The 9450-nt window shown below is 39.8% G+C and overlaps 1 pseudogene; it reads right to left on the bottom strand.

Annotated features, from left to right (window-relative positions):
- Nucleotides 1-4805: 4805 nt before the first annotated feature.
- Nucleotides 4806-8371, bottom strand: LOC138815815 (heterogeneous nuclear ribonucleoprotein C-like; annotated as a pseudogene).
- Nucleotides 8372-9450: the final 1079 nt, after the last annotated feature.

The raw sequence follows: 9450 nt of genomic DNA, 5'->3' as shown, positions 1-9450 counted from the left end.
TCTACTATACAAGTGGTAAGTATCTTACAAATTCCATCACTTTTATAGTTTATGTTGGGAGACTGCACAGGTAATAATGAGAAATCATGGTACTTTATTAGAGAAATTTAAGCCTTTGGACTCAAGTAGCTTGAGTTGAATTCTATTTCTGTACTTACTATATGGCCTTCACCAAGTGACTGAATTTTTTGAAGAGAAAAGGTAAAACATGCATAAAATATACTTAGCATAATATACTTAGAATAATTGCCAACATAAAAGTTAACACTATTAAATACTCTAATAGTATTTTTTTTCTGTTTCCATTGAAAGCTCTCAGAAATGGTGTCCAAATTCTTCATTGTAATAGGCAATTAGTAAGGATGACAGAAGAACATTTAAGAGTTTCAGTTTTTAGCAGGGTACTGGTAGTTCATGCCTGTAATCCTAGAAGGCTGAAATCGGAGGATTGTGGTTCAAAGCCAGCTTGAGAAGGAAAGTCCACGAGACTCTTATCTCCAAATAAAACACCAAAAATCTGCAAGTTGAGCTGTGGATCAAGTGGTAAAGCCCTAGTCTTGAGTCAAAACAGGCTTAGGGACAGCACCCAGGCCCTGAGTTCAAGTCCTAGGATTCTCTCTCTCTCTGTCCCTCTCCATCTCCTCCTCCCCCCCCCCCCCAGTTTTGGTTTGAGGTTGAATTCTTCGCTTGAATGGATGCACAGATTCTATCTTACTGTTGTATAACCTCCATTTTCAGCTTTTCCCCTTCATATCAGGGTTGTATAACATGCAGCAGGTCAACTCTCTGGTTGGATGAGAAGAATATATGGGGGAAAGAATGATTCCAGGCTGATTTACTCTGTGGAGCAGAAGGAAGAGGCCTCTTCCGGAGCACATTCAAAATAGCACAAGCACGTGTGTGCCTGTTGGTTTGTTTCAGAACACTCTAGGCTTTGCCCTGGAGTCTGTTCTGTAGGAGCTGGTTGGGGTTCAATGTTCTACAAGCTAGGGCCATTCAGGGCCCCTGCAGCTTTTGCAAAAATATTACTGTGTATGAAGTCTTTTAAAGTTCATGTTTCCAGTGCATCTGGAAATTCCAGTTACCAAAATTGAATCCTCCCTCTTTGACCATAATTTCCATTGCCTTAGAGGCAACTGGTGAGGGACTGTACTTAATTAAGGGCTCATACCTTCTTTCAAATTCTTCCTTCCCTACTCTTCATTTGCTTAGCAACCTGAGGACTTCCTGGAGTTTTCACTGATATTGGAGAAGGCAAATGTTGGCATCTTTCCATTCCTCATCACAGTCTGGTGGTGGGCTGACCGCTGATTCTTTCCCTTCCACTCCATTTGTTACTGATACTTTAAGGTTAAGAGATGCTTACATCAGAACTTCTCAAACTTTAACATAGGCACAAGTGTTCTAGGGATTTTGGTTAAAATGCCAGTCCTTAATCAGGAGGTCTTGGGTTGACCTGAAATTTTTCATTTTAAGCAAACTTCTAGGTGATTTACACATTGTTGGCATATAAATGCAAATATCAAGAATAAAACCCATCTCCAGTTTCATGCACAAAGGACCATTTACTCAGTTCTCCATGTTATAAAAAACCACTGCAGTCACAATGACAGACACAATAAGAAAGAATTGACTCAGCAGGGATTTTCTTCTGCAGAAAGGTGAGCTATCAGCCCCAAATCTGGCAAGCAAGCATGCAGAGTAGGCAGTCTGCCTACCTATTTATCCCTAACTCAGCAGGCCATGCCCCTCTGCTCTGATTGGTTGAGCTCAGATTCACAACTTGCCTGTGATTGGATAATTTGAATAGGGTACAATGTATTAACGTAAGGGTGACTTTAAAAATAAGATTAACAGTACACAGGTGATCTCAAAATGCACCCGTACCCTCTGCTATTTCTTGAAGACGAAATGAACTTAAGACAAAATCTTACATTTCAAAAAAACCTTTCTTGACCCAAACAGCCAAAGCAGGAACTTTTAGGAAACTCACTTTGATAGAAAAGACAGTTTCTCTCACATTCATTACTGAGACTCTCAGCAAATCTAGCTGTTTTATTTTCCCTGAGTCCTTAGGTAGAACTTTCTGATCATTTGCTTTTCCAGCAGTCACACTATAGATTTATGCAACCTTAATTTGGTTCCTATTCCATGGGTTATTTTATATTGAGATTTGTCATCTATTTGGATACATTCCTTATGTATGTGGCTGTTGCTATAATGAGCAGCCTGTGCTCGACAGAAGTAGACAGTAGTACTGGACAGTACTGAACAAATGGTTGCAGTGATCTGCCTGAGACTCATTTGCTGGCCTTTGGATCTTAAGCTCCCTGTGTTGGTGTTGCCAAACTCATGGGTAGTTGCCACTTGTCAGAGTCCATTTGTGGAAAATATTCGATTAGAATATTCAATTGCTCAGCATGGATCTTTGTCTGTTCTCTTGTTTAGTAGGAACACAGCAAAGCAAGCTAGGATTTCTTCAGGTTCCTATGATGAGACAATGAGTGAACAATGAGTTAACACACGTGGAATGCAAATTTGGGGCGTACCTATCTCTTTGGAATTAAAAAGAAGTAATCAAAAATTTAGCAAACATCCGATCTGCTTTCTTGTGTGTTGTTAGAAGCACAACATAGCATTGGCCACTGCCTTTCCTGCCTCTAGTCTCTTTCCTGGTTGTTTATTCATAATTATCATCTTATAAATAGTCTACTGGATTACTGGGAATAAATATATCAAGTAATTAGAAACAGTTCATTGAATAATAACAAGGAATATAGGTGAACCAAGGAATATAGGCTTATGTGTATTTTCAAGCGCAACTGTACATTAGAATTGCTGGCAATGCTTGTTAAAAGCAGATTTCTGGCCTCAGACTCCCAAGTTTCTGATTTAGTAGGTGTGAGTGGGGGAGGGGATAGGGTCAGTTTCTGCCTTGATTCCTCTTCATCTATCTGACTTCTAAAGCTCGGAACCTCCATGCTTGGATATCTTCTATTCTGCAGAAGACATGGATTACATTTCTGCCTCCAGCCAACTCTTCTCTGACTTTCACATGAATGTATCAGCCACCTCTCAACACTCCACACTTAATGTCTTGCTTCTTCTTTTCCATACCTGTTTTTCCCCCTACAATTTTCCACAACTTTAACTCTGCAATTCCATGTTCTCTGTCGCTCAAGTCAAAAGCATATTTCTTGCATCCCACATTTGCAAGTCTTCAACTTTCAAAATATTCCTTCAACAATGTTCTCTGTGACAGCCACTCTTTCTGTCCTGGTCTAAGTCATCATACCTTCTCTCCTAGATTATGGTAATAATGTGGTAGTAATTGTAATTGGTTTTGGCACTACCCCAATGACTTCATCTTCCGTCATCTCTCTTGCTTCCTCTGCTCCCGCCATATTGGTTTGCTACTCTTCCTGGACCATCCCAAGCATATCCCACTCAGAACTTTCAAGGTTGAAGCTGTTCATCTGGCCAGATGGCTATTTGCCGAGTGATTTGCACACCATACCTTCTCACTTCCTGTAGAGTTTTGCACATGTGTGGTCCTAGTAAAGCATGGTATCCAAGCTGCCCCAGCCCATCTATCAGCAGCTTTGCAGCTTGATTTTTTTAAAATTTATTTTTCTCTCTATGGTGTTTGTCCCCACCTGAGGGGTTTACATGTACATTTTTGCTTATTTTCTTCTATCCTTCTCGCAGAATGAAAGTTTCTACAAAAAATTTTCTCTCCAAATTCCTGGTTTAATAAAGGCTTGTTTATTTTTTGATTTATTTATTTTTGAGAAAAAAAGTCCCCAACATCAGGCTGTCCACAAAAATAACCCACACTATCAACTTCAGAAAAAAATATGAAGACTATTGCACTGATTATTTTTCTAAAGGATGCATCTGACATGCTAACTCTCATTCACAAAAATACAGTGCACTTGTGGATAACAGGCCCACATGGCACTTTCATGTGGAGTATGACACATTACACTTGTCACTCAAAGCTGTTATCCAGTGCTACAACTAAATGCATGAGATTGCCTTTGAAGTTAGGGAAGCAACTGCTAAAATAATGTATTAATGGGAAAAACTATATATTCCCTATATAACAAGATGTTCTTTTGAAGACAGTTGATAAAAATCATATATCCTTTTTATTGCTAAATCATAAAGAAGTAGCAAAATTATAAGCAAAAATTACAGGGTAAGACTTAACAAAGCTATTGGGAGCATCAAAGGCGGTGAAAATGGAACTAGGCATAGGACAATATGAATTCAATAACATGGGAAGGACAAGGACAGGAAGAACAGTGGATGTGTGCTGAAGATACTAGAAGATACTAGAGGAAGATACTAGAAGGAAGATACTAGAGGAAGAGGGTCTAGTGAAAATTTGATCTTGAGACATATCCCAAGGTAAAGAGATAATGATATTTCTTGAAGAGAGGCTGTTATGTTTAGACATGGTAAAACTTGAACTATGTAAGGATGGGAGAGGGAAAATGAGGGAGATTGATAGAAGGGGTGGCATTGATCAAGATACATTGTATGACTAAATCCTGACTTTGGGAATTGGAAACCCTTTGTACAACTACTAATAACATTATTAAATAAAAAACAAACGGAACTAATTTCAGCTACAAGAAAGAAAGAAAAAAGACAAAACAAGCCTAATGTCATTCTTGTGGCTCTGCTTCTTAAGAGTCAGATCGTCTTGGGTATCGTAGGTTTTTGACTTGAGAGAGGGTATAGTCTTAACAACAACAAAAAGTGTTTTTGGTGGGAAAAAAAGAAATAATGAGCTATCCCTAAGGCCCACGATGTGCTGAAGAGTCATCCTCATCATTGACGCTGTCTCTGTCATCCTCTGCTTTCTCAGCCTCCCTTCATCATCCTTGATCAACTCCAGCTGGTCTCTCCCTACCCCCATCTTCTTCTTCATCATCATCATCATCATCATCATCATCATCATCATCATCATCATCATCATCATCATCATCCAGCAGGTCACTTCCTCAGCAGAATCATCTGCACCCCTCCTCAGACTCCATCTTGACATTAGTCTCATCTTTCTTTTTTTTAATAATAAGTTTTTTTTATTGTGAAAATACTGTACAGAGGGGTTACAGTTACATGAGCAAGGTAATGAGTACATTTCTTATCAAGCATTGTTGCCTCCTCCTTTGTTTTTCCCCTCCCATCCCTTCCCTCCCACCTCCACAACTACACTACCCCCCCACACCAAATTGTAAAGTTTGTTGTTCAACAGTGTCTTGTACATCTCATTGTCACGATGGGTCAACCTGTATCCCTATTTAAACATTTAGTTTTTTCCCTTCCCCGTCTCATCTTTCTTCAGAGAGTTGCTGCTTTGTTTTTTTTTTTTTTTCTGACTTACCATTCTTTACCTCTACTGCTTGTTTGCTCTGTTTCTCCCTTTTCAATTGTTTCTCCAGGCTGTCCAGTCAAGAATATACTTTTGTTTAATCTGGGTCAATTCCTCCTTTGTAGTTTGAAGGTCATCTCCTTTTAACTTTCCAAACTTGGAAGAAGGTCCACACTGTCCATTCTTAGAAGTAAAGTCATATGTGCCCCTGCACGAGGTGTTTCCTGATGCACACTGGCATTTCAAGAGCATTACAGTCTGAGCCATAGGAGGTGATGGAGGCACAGTGGTGGTAACTGTACATCCTGTCATAATAATCCCGTTGAAAGTCATAGTCCACGTCAAATGAGGAGCTATGTGCATCTCTGCGGCAGGTTGTTCACACCTGCTTTTCCTCGATTCACTTTTTGGCTCTGCAGCCAGATTAATATCTAAAACCTGGCCAGCAATCATTCTGCCATCCTTTCCTGCTACAGTGACCGGAGCTTTTCTCTTGTGAGCATACAACACAAAGGCAAAGCCCCTGTGAGCAGTCAGACCTCAATTCTGCCGTACTTCAAGAAGACTACTTCTACATCACAGTCCTTGACAACAAGCGTATTGAGATTCCCAGTGAATACACAGGAGTTCACAGAACAAGGCTCTATCTTGTTGGAAACATTGCTAAGTCATCTGTTTGCTGAAGGTGGGAGAGAAAAGAGATTCTATTTGAATCTCCTACTCCCAGGTCCTGTGAGAAGAAGCCGACTTGCTGCTTGAATCGACAATGAGGTTACAATTATATAGATTTTGTTTCTTCTCAAAATGTGTATTTATTTAAATGCCAACATCTTGTAGGTACACAATAAATATGTGTGGAATGAACAAGTGAAAAATAACTACATTTTTTCCAGCAATAATTTCTTGTCTAAGCATCATATCATGCTCAAAAGTAGTTTACAGAAGGGAGGTACTCTGTTTTTCTTATCTCTTTGCCTCTTACAGTTGCACTGGACATCCAATTAACATTCATGGAGTGAATGCGTAATTGTAGGGTAGAGGGAGTATCACAGACTTGGAAGATGGTTGAGCTCAAATTCTAGCTCAATCTCAGATTAGTAATGAGACAGCAGCCATGTTTTTAAACCTTTTTGAGATGTCATTTTCTAGCAAGGGGATAAAGATTCCATCTTTAGATGATTGGTCTGAGGAATGAATGAGATAGCCTAAATAAACTTCTTTTTGTAGGACGTTCACCATGTTAGAAATGTAATACATTGTTCATCCTGACTGTCATCCTATTTGCTTTCTTCATTCTTCCAACTTCCCACTTCGTAGATTCCTTAACATCACGGAAAGGCACTCATCAAGGCTTGGTACCTAAACTCCTCACGGCCCCAAGTTCCTGGACCTACATTAAGTGAAGTTCACAGATTTATCCCCAGAACTTAAGAAAGGAGGAAGAACATCCGTAAATTCATCCTTTGAAGCATTCCAAAAGTAAGTCTATAACAAGCTGAGAATCTAACTGCTTGTTGTCTCTAGCTTCACCTCTGCTCTATATCACTGTAACTGTACCATTGCTTTCTTACATTGACCAGGGTATCCCCTAAATTCTATTCTTCATCAGACAGTCAGAATGCTCCTTTAAAAAATACAGTTATCTTGTGTCAGTCTTCTGCCCTACTGGCTTCACACATCCCTGGGAGTAAATGCCAGCATTCCCAATGTGGCCCATCAGCTTTATCAAATCTCAGCCTCTTCAAACCTCTGAGCCCATCTCCTCTCCTTACCATTTCTCTCCTGCGTTCACCCAATACAAAGTCTCCTTACTGGTCCGGGAACATTTTTCCATGTGCGATCCAGCCCCTAGACTTCTGCACTTATTTTTCCTTCTGACTGGAATCCTCTTTCCTAAAATACCTCATGTCTACGTTGCTCAAAAGTCCATCTCTCCGGGCTGGGAAGGTGGCTCTGTGGTAGAGCACTTGCCTTGCATGCATAAGGCCCTGGGTTTGATTCCTCAGCACCACATAAGCAAAAAGAAAAAAAAAAAAGCCAGAAGTGGCACTGTGGCTCAAGTGGTAGAGTGCTAGCCTTGAGCTGAAGAGCTCAGGGACAGTGCCCAGGCCCAGAGTTCAGGCCCCATGACTGGACCCCCCCCCAAAAAAAAAAAGTTAATCTCTCCAAAACTCTCCATTGCCATCCTCTATTTAAAAAATACCACTCTCACCTTACTTTATTCCTCTATAACCTCATTCATCATTGGACAAGCTACATATTGTGATTATTAGTTTGTCTATTACTCTTGGCTACAATATCAATGCTAGAGAATGGATTTTGTTGATTTTGTTTTCTCCTGTATTGTTAAGGCCTAGTACATGGTAGATTTTTTAAATATTAATTTATATTTTATTTAAATTATGTTAATTTCCATCTGGAAAAAATAAGTAAGAAATTTTGATTTCACTTATAAAACTAACCAATTAAAATAACACTCCAATATATTAGTCATTTTGGAAATCTTATCCACGTGTGCAGTTTTACCTTGACCTACAATCTTGCATATAGAGCAAATTTTAATACAAATCATATCTTTGTATCAAATATATCTTTAGGTATGGGATTTGTATTTTTTTATTGTATTTTTATTGTATATTTTTATTGTAAAGATACTGTACAGAGGGGTTATAGTTACCTGAGTAAGGGAATGAGTACATTTCATGGTAGATAATATTAAATGTAGATACTGTAGTAAATAAATGTTTGAATGACTGAATGATGGAAGGGGGCTGGTTTAGAGTGACCTGTATGTCCATGTGGGAATAAAGCACTGGAAAGGAAAAGGGACAAGTAAAGGGTTTACGTTCTACTTATGTGTGCTCAAACTTGGCTGGCTAGGAGGTGGCTCATACTCCTATCATCTGACCTGCTGACAGCTGACACCATAGCAAAGTGATGTGCTGGAACACCTCCATGGGTCAGTGTGACCTCGGAAGTGACATCCATGATCTTTTGTTACATAGTGCCCTAAAGTAGTTAATTGAAGGTGGAGACCCTCCCTGGGATGCTCTCCAGATCTCAAGGATAAGGATGAATGGAATATGCTAAGAACTCCTCCTGGTAAAGCAGAGAGAATTACACTGTCACCCCTTGGCTCATGCCTTCTCAGACTTGAAAGAGAATTGACTGCATATGTTTCAAATGTCCCTTTAAGAGAGGGAAGAAACGAATTAATGAAGCAAAGAAGAACTTGGAAGTTAATTATCATCCTCAACGTTGTATTTCATCATATTCAGCCTTCAACCTTACTCCTCTGGGTCACTTTGTCACATGAAAGCTCTCTCTTTGTGCTTTTGCTTCTCGCCCTACTGGGTGGCTGCCTGGCTTTGATTAGCATTGCTGGACTGCTTCCTCCACTTGGAGAGTGGGTTAGAACACTCCTTTCCTCAAAGAGATGGCTCAGACAGTGAGTAAGAGTAATCAAATTGCGAAGAGGCAGAAAAAGAGATATAGAGTGGAATTGAAGCAGGTCACAACCTCATGTAACTTGATTTTCTCACCCTAGAAAAGGAGTCTTTTGGAGCAGGATTTGAGATGGAATCTCCTTCAGGACGTTAGGTCCCATAGGACAGCTTCAGTCCCTACTGAAAACCCCTTTGTTGGCCCTTTCCCCTCACTGGCTGAGCTTCGGGGTCACTAGCTCCTGTGGTGGGGTCTTTCACCCAGAGTGTTGTGGTGTCTTCCTGCCCTTGCTCTGCTTGTGGAAGCCTCAGCATTCTATGCTCAGGTTCTAGTTGCGGATCATCCACATAGCTGATTCTGTGCATCAAATTCTCTTTCGTTGGAGAGGACATTTTGTTTCTTTTTATTTTCTGGACTGCACCCTCACTGGTCTTACCCAGCTCAAACAATGTTTACATTTTATAAAGATAGGCCTACTGGTATCATTGTTCTGAAGATATTTTTCCATGCATATAACTGAAATATTAATATAAACTTATATGGATGCAAATACCTATGCAGTCATGTCTTTGTTTCCTATTTCTGATACCATGTTGTAGATTTCCAGAACATGGACATTGATT

This window comes from Dipodomys merriami, unplaced genomic scaffold (assembly GCF_024711535.1).
Source record: "Dipodomys merriami isolate MVZ:Mamm:240054 unplaced genomic scaffold, mDipMer1.0.p SCAF_670, whole genome shotgun sequence".
Classification (NCBI taxonomy): domain Eukaryota; kingdom Metazoa; phylum Chordata; class Mammalia; order Rodentia; family Heteromyidae; genus Dipodomys; species Dipodomys merriami.
This window is presented reverse-complemented; position numbering and strand designations above follow the sequence as displayed.